Source organism: Schistocerca nitens, chromosome 3 (genome assembly GCF_023898315.1).
Source record: "Schistocerca nitens isolate TAMUIC-IGC-003100 chromosome 3, iqSchNite1.1, whole genome shotgun sequence".
NCBI lineage: Eukaryota > Metazoa > Arthropoda > Insecta > Orthoptera > Acrididae > Schistocerca > Schistocerca nitens.
This window is the reverse complement of record NC_064616.1, coordinates 631,556,167-631,577,531: the sequence shown is the minus strand read 5'-3', so window position 1 is coordinate 631,577,531 and position 21,365 is coordinate 631,556,167. Positions and strand designations below refer to the sequence as shown.

General features: G+C 41.9%; 1 protein-coding gene across 3 annotated transcripts in view; it reads left to right on the top strand.

The window, feature by feature from the left end:
• Positions 1-21,365, top strand: part of LOC126248573 (ATP-dependent helicase brm) — a 456,856-nt gene that overhangs the window by 318,759 nt on the left and 116,732 nt on the right. The window lies entirely within an intron of this gene.

The window sequence follows — 21,365 nt, the reverse complement described above, 5'->3', positions numbered from 1 at the left end:
ACGTTAGCCAAACACTAGTCTTGCACATAATAGTTCGCGACTGGGAACGTTCAGTTTAGTTCGCGGTTCCGTCGTGAACTAGGTCACTCTTTTAGTTCGTTAGCTCCCATCTCTATTTCCAGAAAGAAAGTTCGCTCACTTTGCTACCGCTACTGCACACGCTCTTTTATTCGTTATGCTAGTCTTTTAAATACTGACCAGTATTGCCAATGCCTGTATTATTACAGTTTTATATCGAGTAATTAGACTTCGAAATTGCAAATAAACCAGTTATTTACAGAAATGGGTAAAATGGAGTAGTCAACTACTTTACTTTACATACAGTGCACTAGTAGTATTTTAATTTTGAAATATATTTATTTATTTATTAGTTCATTGTAGGAATATTACTTACAGAATATGTTAAATGCGTAATTTTTTTTTAATAATAATAATACACTTTCATAAATAATCGACCTTTTTGAAGTTTTGGAAATAACCAACAAAAAATATTTCTGCTTTAGGTACAGGTTAAGTATTATATGGCACAAACAGTAATACCTTTGTCATTAACAGAAGAAACACTAACACTTATAATTTGTTACCAGACAATTAGACATAGAAAAAATAACTATGACCCCTGAGTGAGATTGTATTCTAAAGCATACTTTTTGTGCTTTGCATTATCATTCTTTAAATAATCAGTCTTCTAATTTTCAAGTGAAATATTACAAAAATTTGCATATTATTATGTAAAAACATTAATTTGGAAACTTTGTTCATTGATAACAGTGTTCTTCGTTCATTAAGGATTTGTCCTGTCACTGAAAAAACACGTTCGCAGGGCACTGATGTCGCTACTATGCAAAATCTCTTTAACACATATGCATAGACATGAGGATATAACTGACGATGCTCGTGCCACCACTCAAGCAGATCTTTTTTTCGATCTAAATACTCTTCATTGAGGTATTCATCGAGTTCGCGAATACCAGCAGCAAGTTGGTTATCTGGTCTAGTGATTTTTCTTATTTCTTGGTCATACTCGTCCCATATAGAGTCTTTTTTATTTTCATTACTGCTGCTACTAGAACAAGACGCCGAAGGGTCACTAGCAGTAGGATCAGCCACTAAAATATCTCGATTCTCCCTCTGAAGTAACTGCACTCTGCCAACTTTATTTTTGAGGCGTTGTATTGCAACTTCACAAGCTTTTTGATTTCTAAATCCTCTCTGTCTAAATTGAGGGTCCAGAATAGTACACTCAGTGTATAGAATGTTGCACGTGATTTTTTTAAAGCCTACTGTGGGCTCTCGCTCCGTCTTGCTATTGTTCGTCAGTCTTCAGAAAAGAGTGAACGAACTAAGTAGCGAGGTTATCCGTGAAATAGTTAACGTAGTTCGGCTGTGGGAGTGCTCTTCCGAACTAGTTTGTTCGCGAACTACATAAGACTACCAAACACCCAGTGTCATCCCATGTGTTAAATTTGGCTATATGCTCATATACCTTCAGCCACTTGATTGGATCTTGGCCATCGTCACAAGAGAACCCGGAAGGATGTCTCATGTGGTGGCACACAGTTGCTGTCATCGTAATGCCCTCTTCTTCTTCTGTCTCTGGTAGATTGCGATCTGTTGAATATAGCTCGAACTCGGGTTTCTCGCCACGCAAACGGCGCCTCTGTCGTGGCCTGATGGGAAACACTGTATCGTCGATAATGTGTGCTATCACAAGTTCCAATACCCAGTGCCTCCACCAGAATAATGTCACGTAGAAGAAGGTGTAATTAGATGAATGACAAACACGAAATTCACTTAACAAAGGTTTATTCAGCATTTGCACATACAAGAGTGCGGAGCGAACTGCCTCCGGCCAGAACCCATACAGTATATATATGGCTACAGAACATTCCAGTACAATGATTCTTGACATTTGTGGATTCTTATAGAATGTACTCAAACTGAATACAGAAATTAAAATTGTACAGCCCTGGTGAGTTTTGAACTCGTGACTCTCCATGCAACAGTTTAGTATCATAACCACTACACCACGGTGCTACTCAGCTTCTTCTGCGACAGTGTTACTAGTTACTGACATTTCATCATATCAAAAAATGTGTAAATAGGGTGATGAGGTAGTGCACACAAACATTCATCCTCCAGTCCGGAAAGCACATTCCCAGCTCTGCTGTATCCTCAATTGTGGGTCATCGTCTATGGGTATAGTTGACCATATGGAATGAAGGTGGGTCTTGGCCACGTGTCGTCCTCCCATAAATTGCTGGGCTTCCCTGTGACATTACAGTTGATAGGCTGCAAGGTCATTGACCACTAGAGAATTTGTATGTATTATTTATTTTCCGGTTCACAATTGAGTCTGCCAAAAATATAAATCTGCATGTCTGAAGGGGGGGGGGGGGGGTTGGTTTCATATGCGCCTACAAATTAGGCACACATACATACACAATTACATTTGTACATACAGATTATGTACATATATTCACGTAAAATTAATGTTTCAATTAAATTTCTGCACTGGCCCTATCTATCTAGTGGTAGAAAGCTAACTATACTTCAGCTTTTTTGAAAAAACCAAAATGGCCACAATAAAAAATACTGCTACTCTGTCACAATCAACAACTTCAATTATGGATCTGAAAAAAAAAATGGATTTAGTTTCAAAACTTAAGAATCCGAAAGTATGAAAAAAATGCTCTAACAAATTAGACTTGCCTGCTGAATTCAGCATGCCAAGATATGTTATGAAACAAATTTTCAGCCTCCTGCTATATTTTTATGACTGGGTTGAAATTTCACTGGTACCTTCCCTTAACTATTCTTTACTCCAAAAATCATGTTTCCTCTCTTTTTTCTGTAACATAAGCAGAATGGCTGCCAAGCCAGCGCATCATTGTCTGGACTTGAAATTTTCTGGTAAACAAACTAATGCTTGTACAAACACACTTGAGCTGTGTGTAGGCAAAAGGAATTTGTTCTGATTCTTAGTGTTTTGTGTGTGGAGTAGTATTTACATCCAACTGAAGACTCCAGATGACTAGTACTACTCAGAAGAAATGTATAAATGTATTAGAAAATACAGTAACAGACAATGGACTTTGCTGGACAATTTATTTGTGGCTGTTTAAAGAGGGAAGGATTCTTCAGAAAAAAGCCTCATACGTGCAAAATCACTTGAGAAATCAAGAATAACTGCAGAGTTCTATGCCATATTCAGTTATTGTAATGAAATAGTAAGCTGTAAATACACTCCTGGAAATGGAAAAAAGAACACATTGACACCGGTGTGTCAGACCCACCATACTTGCTCCGGACACTGCGAGAGGGCTGTACAAGCAATGATCACACGCACGGCACAGCGGACACACCAGGAACCGCGGTGTTGGCCGTCGAATGGCGCTAGCTGCGCAGCATTTGTGCACCGCCGCCGTCAGTGTCAGCCAGTTTGCCGTGGCATACGGAGCTCCATCGCAGTCTTTAACACTGGTAGCATGCCGCGACAGCGTGGACGTGAACTGTATGTGCAGTTAACAGACTTTGAGCGAGGGCGTATAGTGGGCATGCGGGAGGCCGGGTGGACGTACCGCCGAATTGCTCAACACGTGGGGCGTGAGGTCTCCACAGTACATCGATGTTGTCGCCAGTGGTCGGCGGAAGGTGCACGTGCCCGTCGACCTGGGACCGGACCGCAGCGACGCACGGATGCACGCCAAGACCGTAGGATCCTACGCAGTGCCGTAGGGGACCGCACCGCCACTTCCCAGCAAATTAGGGACACTGTTGCTCCTGGGGTATCGGCGAGGACCATTTGCAACCGTCTCCATGAAGCTGGGCTATGGTCCCGCACACCGTTAGGCCGTCTTCCGCTCACGCCCCAACATCGTGCAGCCCGCCTCCAGTGGTGTCGCAACAGGCGTGAATGGAGGGACGAATGGAGACGTGTCGTCTTCAGCGATGAGAGTCGCTTCTGCCTTGGTGCCAATGATGGTCGTATGCGTGTTTGGCGCCGTGCAGGTGAGCGCCACAATCAGGACTGCATACGACCGAGGCACACAGGGCCAACACCCGGCATCATGGTGTGGGGAGCGATCTCCTACACTGGCCGTACACCACTGGTGATCGTAGAGGGGACACTGAATAGTGCACGGTACATGTCTTGAATGTAGTATGCTGTAGTTTCTCCTGGACGCTGTGCCCTGCACTTTAATTTATCTTCAGCCTTGCACTTCTGTCATCGTGTGTCACCGAAATACTTGCACCTGGAATACTTCCCAGCTTGTGAACTACTCCTCGTTGTCCTCATACCATTGCTTGGCAGTGCCCTCCAAGTAGAAAAATACGTTAGCCAAACACTAGTCTTGCGCATAATAGTTCGCGACTGGGAACGTTCAGTTTAGTTCGCGGTTCCGTCGTGAACTAGGTCACTCTTTTAGTTCGTTAGCTCCCATCTCTATTTCCAGAAAGAAAGTTCGCTCACTTTGCTACTGCTACTGCACACGCTCTTTTATTCGTTATGCTAGTCTTTTAAATACTGACCAGTGTTGCCAATGCCTGTATTATTACAGTTTTATATCGAGTAATTAGACTTCGAAATTGCAAATAAACCAGTTATTTACAGAAATGGGTAAAATGGAGTAGTCAACTACTTTACTTTACATACAGTGCACTAGTAGTATTTTAATTTTGAAATATATTTATTTATTTATTAGTTCATTGTAGGAATATTACTTACAGAATATGTTAAATGCGTAATTTTTTTTTTAATAATAATAATACACTTTCATAAATAATCGACCTTTTTGAAGTTTTGGAAATAACCAACAAAAAATATTTCTGCTTTAGGTACAGGTTAAGTATTATATGGCACAAACAGTAATACCTTTGTCATTAACAGAAGAAACACTAACACTTATAATTTGTTACCAGACAATTAGACATAGAAAAAATAACTATGACCCCTGAGTGAGATTGTATTCTAAAGCATACTTTTTGTGCTTTGCATTATCATTCTTTAAATAATCAGTCTTCTAATTTTCAAGTGAAATATTACAAAAATTTGCATATTATTATGTAAAAACATTAATTTGGAAACTTTGTTCATTGATAACAGTGTTCTTCGTTCATTAAGGATTTGTCCTGTCACTGAAAAAACACGTTCGCAGGGCACTGATGTCGCTACTATGCAAAATCTCTTTAACACATATGCATAGACATGAGGATATAACTGATGATGCTCGTGCCACCACTCAAGCAGATCTTTTTTTCGATCTAAATACTCTTCATTGAGGTATTCATCGAGTTCGCGAATACCAGCAGCAAGTTGGTTATCTGGTCTAGTGATTTTTCTTATTTCTTGGTCATACTCATCCCATATAGAGTCTTTTTTATTTTCATTACTGCTGCTACTAGAACAAGACGCCGAAGGGTCACTAGCAGTAGGATCAGCCACTAAAATATCTCGATTCTCCCTCTGAAGTAACTGCACTCTGCCAACTTTATTTTTGAGGCGTTGTATTGCAACTTCACAAGCTTTTTGATTTCTAAATCCTCTCTGTCTAAATTGAGGGTCCAGAATAGTACACTCAGTGTATAGAATGTTGCACGTGATTTTTTTAAAGCCTACTGTGGGCTCTCGCTCCGTCTTGCTATTGTTCGTCAGTCTTCAGAAAAGAGTGAACGAACTAAGTAGCGAGGTTATCCGTGAAATAGTTAACGTAGTTCGGCTGTGGGAGTGCTCTTCCGAACTAGTTTGTTCGCGAACTACATAAGACTACCAAACACCCAGTGTCATCCCATGTGTTAAATTTGGCTATATGCTCATATACCTTCAGCCACTTGATTGGATCTTGGCCATCGTCACAAGAGAACCCGGAAGGATGTCTCATGTGGTGGCACACAGTTGCTGTCATCGTAATGCCCTCTTCTTCTTCTGTCTCTGGTAGATTGCGATCTGTTGAATATAGCTCGAACTCGGGTTTCTCGCCACGCAAACGGCGCCTCTGTCGTGGCCTGATGGGAAACACTGTATCGTCGATAATGTGTGCTATCACAAGTTCCAATACCCAGTGCCTCCACCAGAATAATGTCACGTAGAAGAAGGTGTAATTAGATGAATGACAAACACGAAATTCACTTAACAAAGGTTTATTCAGCATTTGCACATACAAGAGTGCGGAGCGAACTGCCTCCGGCCAGAACCCATACAGTATATATATGGCTACAGAACATTCCAGTACAATGATTCTTGACATTTGTGGATTCTTATAGAATGTACTCAAACTGAATACAGAAATTAAAATTGTACAGCCCTGGTGAGTTTTGAACTCGTGACTCTCCATGCAACAGTTTAGTATCATAACCACTACACCACGGTGCTACTCAGCTTCTTCTGCGACAGTGTTACTAGTTACTGACATTTCATCATATCAAAAAATGTGTAAATAGGGTGATGAGGTAGTGCACACAAACATTCATCCTCCAGTCCGGAAAGCACATTCCCAGCTCTGCTGTATCCTCAATTGTGGGTCATCGTCTATGGGTATAGTTGACCATATGGAATGAAGGTGGGTCTTGGCCACGTGTCGTCCTCCCATAAATTGCTGGGCTTCCCTGTGACATTACAGTTGATAGGCTGCAAGGTCATTGACCACTAGAGAATTTGTATGTATTATTTATTTTCCGGTTCACAATTGAGTCTGCCAAAAATATAAATCTGCATGTCTGAAGGGGGGGGGGGGGGGGGTTGGTTTCATATGCGCCTACAAATTAGGCACACATACATACACAATTACATTTGTACATACAGATTATGTACATATATTCACGTAAAATTAATGTTTCAATTAAATTTCTGCACTGGCCCTATCTATCTAGTGGTAGAAAGCTAACTATACTTCAGCTTTTTTGAAAAAACCAAAATGGCCACAATAAAAAATACTGCTACTCTGTCACAATCAACAACTTCAATTATGGATCTGAAAAAAAAAATGGATTTAGTTTCAAAACTTAAGAATCCGAAAGTATGAAAAAAATGCTCTAACAAATTAGACTTGCCTGCTGAATTCAGCATGCCAAGATATGTTATGAAACAAATTTTCAGCCTCCTGCTATATTTTTATGACTGGGTTGAAATTTCACTGGTACCTTCCCTTAACTATTCTTTACTCCAAAAATCATGTTTCCTCTCTTTTTTCTGTAACATAAGCAGAATGGCTGCCAAGCCAGCGCATCATTGTTTGGACTTGAAATTTTCTGGTAAACAAACTAATGCTTGTACAAACACACTTGAGCTGTGTGTAGGCAAAAGGAATTTGTTCTGATTCTTAGTGTTTTGTGTGTGGAGTAGTATTTACATCCAACTGAAGACTCCAGATGACTAGTACTACTCAGAAGAAATGTATAAATGTATTAGAAAATACAGTAACAGACAATGGACTTTGCTGGACAATTTATTTGTGGCTGTTTAAAGAGGGAAGGATTCTTCAGAAAAAAGCCTCATACGTGCAAAATCACTTGAGAAATCAAGAATAACTGCAGAGTTCTATGCCATATTCAGTTATTGTAATGAAATAGTAAGCTGTAAATACACTCCTGGAAATGGAAAAAAGAACACATTGACACCGGTGTGTCAGACCCACCATACTTGCTCCGGACACTGCGAGAGGGCTGTACAAGCAATGATCACACGCACGGCACAGCGGACACACCAGGAACCGCGGTGTTGGCCGTCGAATGGCGCTAGCTGCGCAGCATTTGTGCACCGCTGCCGTCAGTGTCAGCCAGTTTGCCGTGGCATACGGAGCTCCATCGCAGTCTTTAACACTGGTAGCATGCCGCGACAGCGTGGACGTGAACTGTATGTGCAGTTGACGGACTTTGAGCGAGGGCGTATAGTGGGCATGCGGGAGGCCGGGTGGACGTACCGCCGAATTGCTCAACACGTGGGGCGTGAGGTCTCCACAGTACATCGATGTTGTCGCCAGTGGTCGGCGGAAGGTGCACGTGCCCGTCGACCTGGGACCGGACCACAGCGACGCACGGATGCACGCCAAGACCGTAGGATCCTACGCAGTGCCGTAGGGGACCGCACCGCCACTTCCCAGCAAATTAGGGACACTGTTGCTCCTGGGGTATCGGCGAGGACCATTTGCAACCGTCTCCATGAAGCTGGGCTATGGTCCCGCACACCGTTAGGCCGTCTTCCGCTCACGCCCCAACATCGTGCAGCCCGCCTCCAGTGGTGTCGCAACAGGCGTGAATGGAGGGACGAATGGAGACGTGTCGTCTTCAGCGATGAGAGTCGCTTCTGCCTTGGTGCCAATGATGGTCGTATGCGTGTTTGGCGCCGTGCAGGTGAGCGCCACAATCAGGACTGCATACGACCGAGGCACACAGGGCCAACACCCGGCATCATGGTGTGGGGAGCGATCTCCTACACTGGCCGTACACCACTGCTGATCGTAGAGGGGACACTGAATAGTGCACGGTACATGTCTTGAATGTAGTATGCTGTAGTTTCTCCTGGACGCTGTGCCCTGCACTTTAATTTATCTTCAGCCTTGCACTTCTGTCATCGTGTGTCACCGAAATACTTGCACCTGGAATACTTCCCAGCTTGTGAACTACTCCTCGTTGTCCTCATACCATTGCTTGGCAGTGCCCTCCAAGTAGAAAAATACGTTAGCCAAACACTAGTCTTGCGCATAATAGTTCGCGACTGGGAACGTTCAGTTTAGTTCGCGGTTCCGTCGTGAACTAGGTCACTCTTTTAGTTCGTTAGCTCCCATCTCTATTTCCAGAAAGAAAGTTCGCTCACTTTGCTACCGCTACTGCACACGCTCTTTTATTCGTTATGCTAGTCTTTTAAATACTGACCAGTATTGCCAATGCCTGTATTATTACAGTTTTATATCGAGTAATTAGACTTCGAAATTGCAAATAAACCAGTTATTTACAGAAATGGGTAAAATGGAGTAGTCAACTACTTTACTTTACATACAGTGCACTAGTAGTATTTTAATTTTGAAATATATTTATTTATTTATTAGTTCATTGTAGGAATATTACTTACAGAATATGTTAAATGCGTAATTTTTTTTTAATAATAATAATACACTTTCATAAATAATCGACCTTTTTGAAGTTTTGGAAATAACCAACAAAAAATATTTCTGCTTTAGGTACAGGTTAAGTATTATATGGCACAAACAGTAATACCTTTGTCATTAACAGAAGAAACACTAACACTTATAATTTGTTACCAGACAATTAGACATAGAAAAAATAACTATGACCCCTGAGTGAGATTGTATTCTAAAGCATACTTTTTGTGCTTTGCATTATCATTCTTTAAATAATCAGTCTTCTAATTTTCAAGTGAAATATTACAAAAATTTGCATATTATTATGTAAAAACATTAATTTGGAAACTTTGTTCATTGATAACAGTGTTCTTCGTTCATTAAGGATTTGTCCTGTCACTGAAAAAACACGTTCGCAGGGCACTGATGTCGCTACTATGCAAAATCTCTTTAACACATATGCATAGACATGAGGATATAACTGACGATGCTCGTGCCACCACTCAAGCAGATCTTTTTTTCGATCTAAATACTCTTCATTGAGGTATTCATCGAGTTCGCGAATACCAGCAGCAAGTTGGTTATCTGGTCTAGTGATTTTTCTTATTTCTTGGTCATACTCGTCCCATATAGAGTCTTTTTTATTTTCATTACTGCTGCTACTAGAACAAGACGCCGAAGGGTCACTAGCAGTAGGATCAGCCACTAAAATATCTCGATTCTCCCTCTGAAGTAACTGCACTCTGCCAACTTTATTTTTGAGGCGTTGTATTGCAACTTCACAAGCTTTTTGATTTCTAAATCCTCTCTGTCTAAATTGAGGGTCCAGAATAGTACACTCAGTGTATAGAATGTTGCACGTGATTTTTTTAAAGCCTACTGTGGGCTCTCGCTCCGTCTTGCTATTGTTCGTCAGTCTTCAGAAAAGAGTGAACGAACTAAGTAGCGAGGTTATCCGTGAAATAGTTAACGTAGTTCGGCTGTGGGAGTGCTCTTCCGAACTAGTTTGTTCGCGAACTACATAAGACTACCAAACACCCAGTGTCATCCCATGTGTTAAATTTGGCTATATGCTCATATACCTTCAGCCACTTGATTGGATCTTGGCCATCGTCACAAGAGAACCCGGAAGGATGTCTCATGTGGTGGCACACAGTTGCTGTCATCGTAATGCCCTCTTCTTCTTCTGTCTCTGGTAGATTGCGATCTGTTGAATATAGCTCGAACTCGGGTTTCTCGCCACGCAAACGGCGCCTCTGTCGTGGCCTGATGGGAAACACTGTATCGTCGATAATGTGTGCTATCACAAGTTCCAATACCCAGTGCCTCCACCAGAATAATGTCACGTAGAAGAAGGTGTAATTAGATGAATGACAAACACGAAATTCACTTAACAAAGGTTTATTCAGCATTTGCACATACAAGAGTGCGGAGCGAACTGCCTCCGGCCAGAACCCATACAGTATATATATGGCTACAGAACATTCCAGTACAATGATTCTTGACATTTGTGGATTCTTATAGAATGTACTCAAACTGAATACAGAAATTAAAATTGTACAGCCCTGGTGAGTTTTGAACTCGTGACTCTCCATGCAACAGTTTAGTATCATAACCACTACACCACGGTGCTACTCAGCTTCTTCTGCGACAGTGTTACTAGTTACTGACATTTCATCATATCAAAAAATGTGTAAATAGGGTGATGAGGTAGTGCACACAAACATTCATCCTCCAGTCCGGAAAGCACATTCCCAGCTCTGCTGTATCCTCAATTGTGGGTCATCGTCTATGGGTATAGTTGACCATATGGAATGAAGGTGGGTCTTGGCCACGTGTCGTCCTCCCATAAATTGCTGGGCTTCCCTGTGACATTACAGTTGATAGGCTGCAAGGTCATTGACCACTAGAGAATTTGTATGTATTATTTATTTTCCGGTTCACAATTGAGTCTGCCAAAAATATAAATCTGCATGTCTGAAGGGGGGGGGGGGGGGGGGTTGGTTTCATATGCGCCTACAAATTAGGCACACATACATACACAATTACATTTGTACATACAGATTATGTACATATATTCACGTAAAATTAATGTTTCAATTAAATTTCTGCACTGGCCCTATCTATCTAGTGGTAGAAAGCTAACTATACTTCAGCTTTTTTGAAAAAACCAAAATGGCCACAATAAAAAATACTGCTACTCTGTCACAATCAACAACTTCAATTATGGATCTGAAAAAAAAAAATGGATTTAGTTTCAAAACTTAAGAATCCGAAAGTATGAAAAAAATGCTCTAACAAATTAGACTTGCCTGCTGAATTCAGCATGCCAAGATATGTTATGAAACAAATTTTCAGCCTCCTGCTATATTTTTATGACTGGGTTGAAATTTCACTGGTATCTTCCCTTAACTATTCTTTACTCCAAAAATCATGTTTCCTCTCTTTTTTCTGTAACATAAGCAGAATGGCTGCCAAGCCAGCGCATCATTGTTTGGACTTGAAATTTTCTGGTAAACAAACTAATGCTTGTACAAACACACTTGAGCTGTGTGTAGGCAAAAGGAATTTGTTCTGATTCTTAGTGTTTTGTGTGTGGAGTAGTATTTACATCCAACTGAAGACTCCAGATGACTAGTACTACTCAGAAGAAATGTATAAATGTATTAGAAAATACAGTAACAGACAATGGACTTTGCTGGACAATTTATTTGTGGCTGTTTAAAGAGGGAAGGATTCTTCAGAAAAAAGCCTCATACGTGCAAAATCACTTGAGAAATCAAGAATAACTGCAGAGTTCTATGCCATATTCAGTTATTGTAATGAAATAGTAAGCTGTAAATACACTCCTGGAAATGGAAAAAAGAACACATTGATACCGGTGTGTCAGACCCACCATACTTGCTCCGGACACTGCGAGAGGGCTGTACAAGCAATGATCACACGCACGGCACAGCGGACACACCAGGAACCGCGGTGTTGGCCGTCGAATGGCGCTAGCTGCGCAGCATTTGTGCACCGCTGCCGTCAGTGTCAGCCAGTTTGCCGTGGCATACGGAGCTCCATCGCAGTCTTTAACACTGGTAGCATGCCGCGACAGCGTGGACGTGAACTGTATGTGCAGTTGACGGACTTTGAGCGAGGGCGTATAGTGGGCATGCGGGAGGCCGGGTGGACGTACCGCCGAATTGCTCAACACGTGGGGCGTGAGGTCTCCACAGTACATCGATGTTGTCGCCAGTGGTCGGCGGAAGGTGCACGTGCCCGTCGACCTGGGACCGGACCACAGCGACGCACGGATGCACGCCAAGACCGTAGGATCCTACGCAGTGCCGTAGGGGACCGCACCGCCACTTCCCAGCAAATTAGGGACACTGTTGCTCCTGGGGTATCGGCGAGGACCATTTGCAACCGTCTCCATGAAGCTGGGCTATGGTCCCGCACACCGTTAGGCCGTCTTCCGCTCACGCCCCAACATCGTGCAGCCCGCCTCCAGTGGTGTCGCAACAGGCGTGAATGGAGGGACGAATGGAGACGTGTCGTCTTCAGCGATGAGAGTCGCTTCTGCCTTGGTGCCAATGATGGTCGTATGCGTGTTTGGCGCCGTGCAGGTGAGCGCCACAATCAGGACTGCATACGACCGAGGCACACAGGGCCAATACCCGGCATCATGGTGTGGGGAGCGATCTCCTACACTGGCCGTACACCACTGGTGATCGTCGAGGGGACATTGAATAGTGCACGGTACATCCAAACCGTCATCGAACCCATCGTTCTACTATTCCTAGACCGGCAAGGGAACTTGCTGTTCCAACAGGACAATGCACGTCCGCATGTATCCCGTGCCACCCAACGTGCTCTAGAAGGTGTAAGTCAACTACCCTGGCCAGCAAGATCTCCGGATCTGTCCCCCATTGAGCATGTTTGGGACTGGATGAAGCGTCGTCTCACGCGGTCTGTACATCCAGCACGAACGCTGGTCCAACTGAGGTGCCAGGTGGAAATGGCATGGCAAGCCGTTCCACAGGACTACATCCAGCATCTCTACGATCGTCTCCATGGGAGAATAGCAGCCTGCATTGCTGCGAAAGGTGGATATACACTGTACTAGTGCCGACATTGTGCATGCTCTGTTGCCTGTGTCTATGTGCCTGTGGTTCTGTCAGTGTGATCATGTGATGTATCTGACCCCAGGAATGTGTCAATAAAGTTTCCCCTTCCTGGGACAATGAATTCACGGTGTTCTTATTTCAATTTCCAGGAGTGTATATTATGCTCTTTGGTAACGAAGAACTGCACCAGAAAGTGTGAATGAATGAACAGCTCAAGTTGCATGTGGCAACAGTTATCTGCCTAAAAGATAGTCCATATGTACAAAACTTGTGCACGGAGTCAAAAGTCAGTAATTTGAACAGAGTATGTAAAAGGCAAGCAATGTGTGGGAGATGAAGTGCACATGCACACTGATCCAATGCAAGTGGTTTCCTCACCCTACATGTACCAGTTGCTCTTACCTTGATATAGCATATACATAATTGAATGTGTCATATAGCAGAGAGATTCTGATCATTGGGATATCTATTGACAATGTAGTGTATGTCAGCATGCTTGTGTCCCTGGATTCTTATGCGCCAGTGTACCAAGAAAACTGATACATACTTCCCCAGCCGTTACAACAGAAGGGAGTTCTGTTTTCTTTGAATCATTTTCTGTTCTGTGTATGCCTGTTATAGTGCTTTTAGGGCACAGAGGGAATATTAGAACTTGTTACTTCAATTACGCTTTGTCTGTGACTTCAAGATTGCACATACTTCAGCACAAAATACTGTAAATTCATTGGAAGCCAAATCCTGAATATGTAACTGGAGAAAATTACTGATTAGCCTAAGGTGGCCTCTCCTTGATTTGAATCAATTTGTGTATACTTCATTTGTGGTGCTTATCGAAAATATTACAAGGGTGGCTCAAAAAGTAACAAGTCCTCTGTATGAAAAAGTTTATTTAGGAGATCAAAGAGATGCACGAAGTTTTTGAGTCGCATTTCATCATGATTGTCCAAGCATTTGTTCTATTGGCAAACAAATCTGGTAAAACTAACATATGAGAAATAATGATCTGGGTCTAGGAGCCACTTAACAATGGCCTCCCGAACGTTGACATTGGTTCGGAGGTGGCAACCAGCCAGGTCCTTCTTTTACAGTCTGAAGAGATGAAAACCACGTCGTACAAGATCTGGACTGAGAGGAGGATTTTCCAATACAGCCCATCAGAAACAGTGGACCAAATCGTGCAAAACTGATTAGACATTTTTGCCCAACAACACAGCACCTTTTGGAAACAATCCCAGTTGTTTCCTCTGAACCGGTTTCTGCAACTGTTCCAGTGTGGCACAGAAAACTGGCAGCATTTGTCATCCCTCTGTGGCAAAGGAAATAAACCAGCAATACCATGTAAGTTCCAAAATGCTATGACTGTTACTTATGCGGATTCCATTGTTTTGAACTTCTGAATGCATAAAGACGAGGAGTATCTTCATGGCACTGATTCTTTCTTCGTCTCAGGTGTCACATCACACACCTGTGTTTTGTCTGCTTTGCCCTGTTATGATATGGTGATGGAACATCCTCTGTCTGATACTGAAGTAGGTATTGGAGAGACAACCCAATTTGCATGGCTTTATTTTCATCAGGGAGTTGCCACAGTACCCTGCAATAGCAGGTCTCCCAGTAGTCCAATGTGTTGTGGACAATATCCACTATACCTCCAGTGCTGATGTTGAATATATGTGCAATCTGCCTAACATGAATGCGATGATCTGCTTAAATAAATACTAAATAACAAACAATTACTGGTTGTCGGGTTTGAACTGGTGACCTGCAGGACACCAGCCAGTCATGCAGACCATTGAGCCACTCTGCATGCAGCACAGCTCATGGCGTTGTAACCTCTCCTGGAGAAATGGTAGCCAGCTGTTTCAGAAGTTCTCACTGAAGTAGACTACAGCATCCTTGATCTATACAGCAATGCTGGTGGATCTTTGCATACTGGTCTTGTTGTCACATAGTCTCCACTGTGACTAGCATTGAAGGTAGATCCCATCAAAGCTTCATGATCATTGAGTGGATCTTCAGTTTCTGAGAAGCCCCCATCATCGATCTGTGCCGCAGGGCTATAGTAGGGCTTTGTACATAGGACATGGATGATGTCCCTTTGCTTTTCTTCTTGATGACGAATCATAATCATTGAATTCATATGTGACATCCAGAAAGTAAGGAATGGCATGATACAGCACAAAGTATTGCTTTACTATCTTTTCTGTTAGCACCACTTTCTGCATAGGTGTAAAAATTCATCTTCTGGGCTTGATCTCACAGGTTGGTGTTTAATGTTACAGTGCCCTTGGTCATTCTCAAGGGCATCCAGAGTCCGTATGCGAGCCAGCTGTAATTCTTCTTCAGTCATAGTGATGAAGTACTTCATGTAGCAGTACTTATGAGCATTGTGTGGTTGAAACAGGAACAATGTATCCATTGTTGTTTCAGCCCCAATGGGTATTATTGTATGCCAGTTTCTCTGTGTGACAGCAGTGTCCATCATGAGCATATCTGCCAAAGTCTTAGTCAAGCTTTCTGTGAGACCATTTGTTGGGATGCGGTAGAAATTTGTAATCCTGTGGGTGATGTAATGCGAAATTGTGATTGATACTAGTCTCATCTCTTCCGCAATTACAGATCATCACACGGTGTGCTCCTGTCTTCAAAGTGATATCTTCTACAAGGACCCTTGAACTTTGTGAGTTTCAGCAGTTGGCACGGCTTCGGTGACAATGTAGCAACTCCATATTTGTCAACTTCGGGAATCTCACCTAGAGGTCAATTACAATTTGGTGGAATTTTGCTGCTGGAAGCAGGACTGGTTCCAGGGTGTCCCAAGAGATAACTGCAACACTTGCTTCCATTGTTGGCATTGCGTACAGTGCCTCACATAGTATTTAATCGACCGGTAGAGACCTGGCCAGTGATACCAACATCTCATTCTGTCTAAGAGTCATCACAACTCCCAAGTGATGAGATGTTGGAACATCATGGAAATACTACAGGATATGAACTGGGATTATGAGCAACTATTTCTGCACCACTGACAGTTCCTCTTTTATAATGTTCTGTTTATTAACTGGAATTCTTCTTTGGCTGGTTCCTCACTCTTCAAGACTTCTATGGTTTTTAGCAATGTGGGATTTTCTCTCTGTTAAGGAGCAATGTGATTTAATGCAGTGATGACTGAGATTTTGTCTTCACTGTGGTGTTCCAGCAAATGATTCCTTGAAAGACAGTGAGCTGCTTTCTGGTTGTGTCCAGTTTTGTATATTACTGTAAGGTTGTACTCCTGAAGTCTTAGTGCCCATCTCACCAGTCCACCCAATGGATCAGCCAGCATAGAGAGTGGTGGTCAGTCACAACAGGAAATGGTTTGCCAAATAAACACGGCCAGAACTTTTCATAAGCCCAAACAACTACAAGACACTCTTTCTCTGTTGTAGAGTAGTTCCTCTAGAACTTATAGATTACTCTGGAAACATAACCTCTCACCTTGTCAGCACTTTCCTGAATTTGTTCTGGAACTGCACCTCTCTCATAACTACTAGCTGTCTGGTCTATCTAGGCATTTTTGCCATGCAGTGTTAACTGGAGAAGGCATTAGTGCCTCCTTAAAGACACGGAACGTTCTTTTCTGCACCCTGTTCCAGGAAGATTTGGCATCTTCCTGTAGCAGTTCTTGGAAGCCCTTTTTGTATTGCCACTATTACTAGCACATTCCATAAAATCGTATCACTTGACGAATGTGCCAAGGAGTCAGAAGATCTGTGACAGCTCTTATATTCTCTGGATTGGAATGGACTCTATCACCATTAACTATGTGCCCCAAGATTTGTATTTCTTGAGTGGCAAAGAGACACTTTTTTGGATTCAGGGAAAGACTTGGAGTCTGAACACACTTCAACACAGTTGTTAGGTAGCTTAGATATTCTTCAGATGTCTTTGAAAAAATGACAATGTCTTCCAGATAGCAAAGACACATTGTCCGTTTAAGGCGTCAAAGCATGTTTTTCCATCATAAGCTTGAATGTGCCTGGAGCACCGCATAGGCCAAAAGGCAGAACTTTGAACTCATGAAGGCCATCAGGATGTATGTAGGCAGTCTTTTCCCAGTCAGCCTCATCAACCTCATTTTCTCAATAGCCTATCCATAGTTGAGATATCCTTTGCTCCTTTCAAGCAATCTACGAGGTCTATTCAAAAAATTCCAGAACATTCGTAATTTTGCGCCAATGGTGTGTTGGAGTAAAATGCGGTTGACATACCTGTGTTTAATGTGTAAATGCCAGAAGTTTCATTTTTGTATGTCTCTTAGTTATTGTTCAGTGCTGTATTGAGTAGAACGTTGCGTTGCACAGTTTGCGAATTACGAGATGGCAGAGTTAGAGGAGCGACACGTCTGCTTTAAATTTTGTGTGAAACTCAAGAAAACCTTCACACAGACACAACAAATGATGCAGGAAGCAGTGGTTCATATGGTTTTAAAAGGGCTGGCTGGAAGTTAAAGATGACCCTAATTCAGGATGCCCTTTGATATCTACCGATGACGCTCGTGTCAGGAACGTCAACGAAATGGAGTGTGCCAATTAAAGACTGACCATCCAAGAGATTGCAGGAGAATGTAACATTTCAGTTGGATCATGTCATGAAATCCTGACACAGCATTGTGGAATGCATTTTGTTTTCACCAAATTCATCCATGGCTCATGAATCAAGGCCAGAAAGACCTTTGCCTTGCAGTATGTCAATTAGAATGAGATGTTCCTTCAGAGAATCATAACTGGTTATGAGACGTGAGTCTATGGTTGTGATTTTGAATCTTGGTCTCAATCTTCACAATGGGCCGGGAAAGGTTCTTATAGTTTCCTTTGACTTTCAAGGATTAGTTCATCATGAATTTGTGCCACACACACAAACTGTTAGTCGATGGCACTATTGGGACATATTGCGATGCCTGCAGGAAAATGTGAGAAGGAAATGGCCCAAAATGTGACTAGACAATTTATGGCTTTAGCATCATGACAATGCACCCGCACGTTCATCCGAGTTGGTGCATGACTATTGCACAAAAAACAAAATCACTCTGCTGCCTCATCCTCCATACTCTCCAGACCTGTCTCTGCAGATTCTTTTTTTATTTCTGAAATTGAACCCCCTTGATAGAATGTAGATTTGCAACAGTACACGAGATAAAAAATATTCGCAGACAGCACTTCGAGCGATCCAGCAAGAGGCGTACCAAGGCTGCTTCCAGAAGTGGAGACGGTGTTGGGAGCGGTGTATCAGTTGTGGAGGAGAGTATTTTGAAGGAGACTGTGCACGATAAGTAAAACGTAAGCATAGAAAAATGTTATGGACAAAGTTCCAGAAGTTTTTGAACAGACCTGGTAGACTGTCATAGTGTGTGCAATATGTAGACATCTATTTTTGTTTTGTTCATTTGTCATTAATTGGCACAGAAGGTGCCATGTACTGCCTGCCTTCTTTGCAAGGAGGATAGGAGAGGACCAAGGATCTATTAATGTTTGTTGATGTCATTTTGCAACGTTGTCTCCATTTTCTCACAGTTTACGTACCATTCAGCCAGTGACATCCTGTACAAGCACTGACTAATTGGTGTATGATCCTCAGTGTTGATACACTGTGTCTTTGCCATGGTCTGTTTGGTCTGCCATTTCTCCATTCCATATTTGAAAGCATCCAAAAATTGGTGTAGAATGGCTAACACTCACCAATGTTGTTCCTGGTCCAGGCCAGTTTTGATAGCCGTGTCCTCCACTGCGTTGGTTGTAAAGGTAGTGGAGCACAATTCTTCATTGATGACACTAAGCTGGCTGGGCTGGTTCAGCTGTTTCCATGTGCATACTTTTAGGGATTAGTTGTGCCTGCTTGTGAGAGTGACCTAAAATTCTCCTTCACCACCAGCAAAGCTTATGATTGTTCCTACCATTTAGATTTATTTGGTAAAGCTGAGTAGCTTTTTGCAGTCACCAACATACATACAAAACAGAACTCCTGGTCAGAGGGTGCTACTTTTATACAAACATAAAATATTCCAGAATATGCAAACATTAGAAGCACCAGAAATTTTGAGAACCTTCCAGAAATGATAAATACTAAATAAAAAATAATTTCTGGTGCTCAGGCTCAAACTGGTGACCTGTGGCATGCCACGCCACATTGCATGCAGCACAGCTCGCAACAATACTTTTGGCGAGAGGTGGTGTTATTTTTTTGCCAGTTTTGCTGTTATTCTGTACCAGTTTTGGTGGTTATATATATTAGTTCCTAACAACTTACATTTTAAGTATTGTTTGTGTTATCTTATTGTTTTACATTGTTAGGTATATTTGTTTTTTCAGCCTGTCAGTTATCTTATGTTTATTGACATTAACATCACATTTATTTACATTACTGAAAACAGTATCTTAAATCTATTACATTAAGTAAATTAAAGGAAAAATATCTGTTCAACCATACACTTGAAAGTTTTTAAAAGTTCTGTCAGTGAATTATAGCACACAACACATTATGTGAAGCATATTCATTTCTTGCTGTAAAAAACGGACGCTGAAAATGTTAATTTATGTATTATTTTTGTTACTTTGTGCATTAATTTTGTTGTAATGGCCAATCTGTTGAACAGAGGCTGAGGTTGAGTTGAAGGATGATAATTTGATTGTGAGGTGACAAAAACAATGATTGTGATTCCATAAGACTCTATCAAACCTTTTGTGTGGCATGATTTAAATTCTACCATCTGTCATAATATGTGAAGGCAGTAATGTTTGCTTGATGTCACGTATCATGTGCTGTGATTGGCTGATAGAAACAAATCAAACAGATGCCATGTTATGTGTTTGGCATATTTGGTGGTTTTTCATATTTACATTTTTATACTCTTGAAAACACTTCATTTCTGGTATGTTTCGTTGTGCAAAAAATTTCGGGAAATGTGATGTCTTCAACTAAAAGTACTGCCAAAATGGAGTTTGTGGAAAGTAGGGTATTTTCACATCTAGAATTATTGCTCCTTACACATGTGAAATGAGCAGTCTTATTAAGAGTATACAGAACCTCAGTTTCGGGGAAAGGTCAGAATCCAATTGCAACATTCAGTAACTATCAGTTAAAAATATTAGTAAACTGCTACCCTTAGAGTTATGACATTTTTACAGGGGATCAAGGAAAATGTCAAATTTTGCTTCATTTCGTAAACACTGCTGATGTTGACTTACGCTGCTAAAAACTGTGATTTTCTGTTGTTTTTGAAGTTATCGTTTATGCGAAATTTTCCTGTCCTTATTTATCACACCATGAAGGGTCTCTTTGAAGTTAAGTGGTAAACCACCTTGGTCAACACAGAGGTTGGGAATAGAGTTGGTCATAATGCCATTGTGGCCAGTTTGTGTCCTTCATTGTGCACCACATCTAATGTAAGGACTGGAGAAAGTAAGTTACACACAAGACCACTGCACACCAAGAGTAGTGCATTGTCAGATGAGAGTACATGTTCCAGGTTTCCTGCAGAGAGAGTTCTGCTGCAGCATGGATAACAGGTGCATCACAATGTGGGAATGCAATGGTGCAGCAGTTGGAAATAAAAACTGCACACAGATTAACCATGAAATTCTGGTGGTATATAGACCAAATGTGATGCTTCATCCTCCGGTAGTGATATGATGCCCACAATTTGAACACCACAGAAATAGGTGATGCTAATCGGAAAGGGGACCTTTGGCATTGACTGCAGACAACAGTATTCACGCAGTCAAGGAACCTATTCACAGCTATTGCAGAGTGACTCTCAAGGAAATTGCTCAACACATGCGCATCTGAATAGGCAGTGCTCATTCCATCATCAAAAATCGTTTACAGTTCGGAAATTGTGCTCTCACTGGTTTCTGCGATCACTCTCATGTACATTCAAAGGCACAGGACTTATAGCGTCATTGGACTTCCTTGAACGTTACTTTACGGAACACAATGATTTCCTAAGACGTAGCATTATAAGCAGTGAGACATCAGTCCATCATCTCACATTTGCAACAAACACAATGTCTATGATATAGTGACCAGAATCAGAGAAGACTGTGGATAGCTCAAGAATCAGCGGAGACTGGCAGAGAGCATCGACTAGGAGCCACCAGAGTGTAAAAAGTTGACAACAGAAGAGAAAAGCAGACAACGG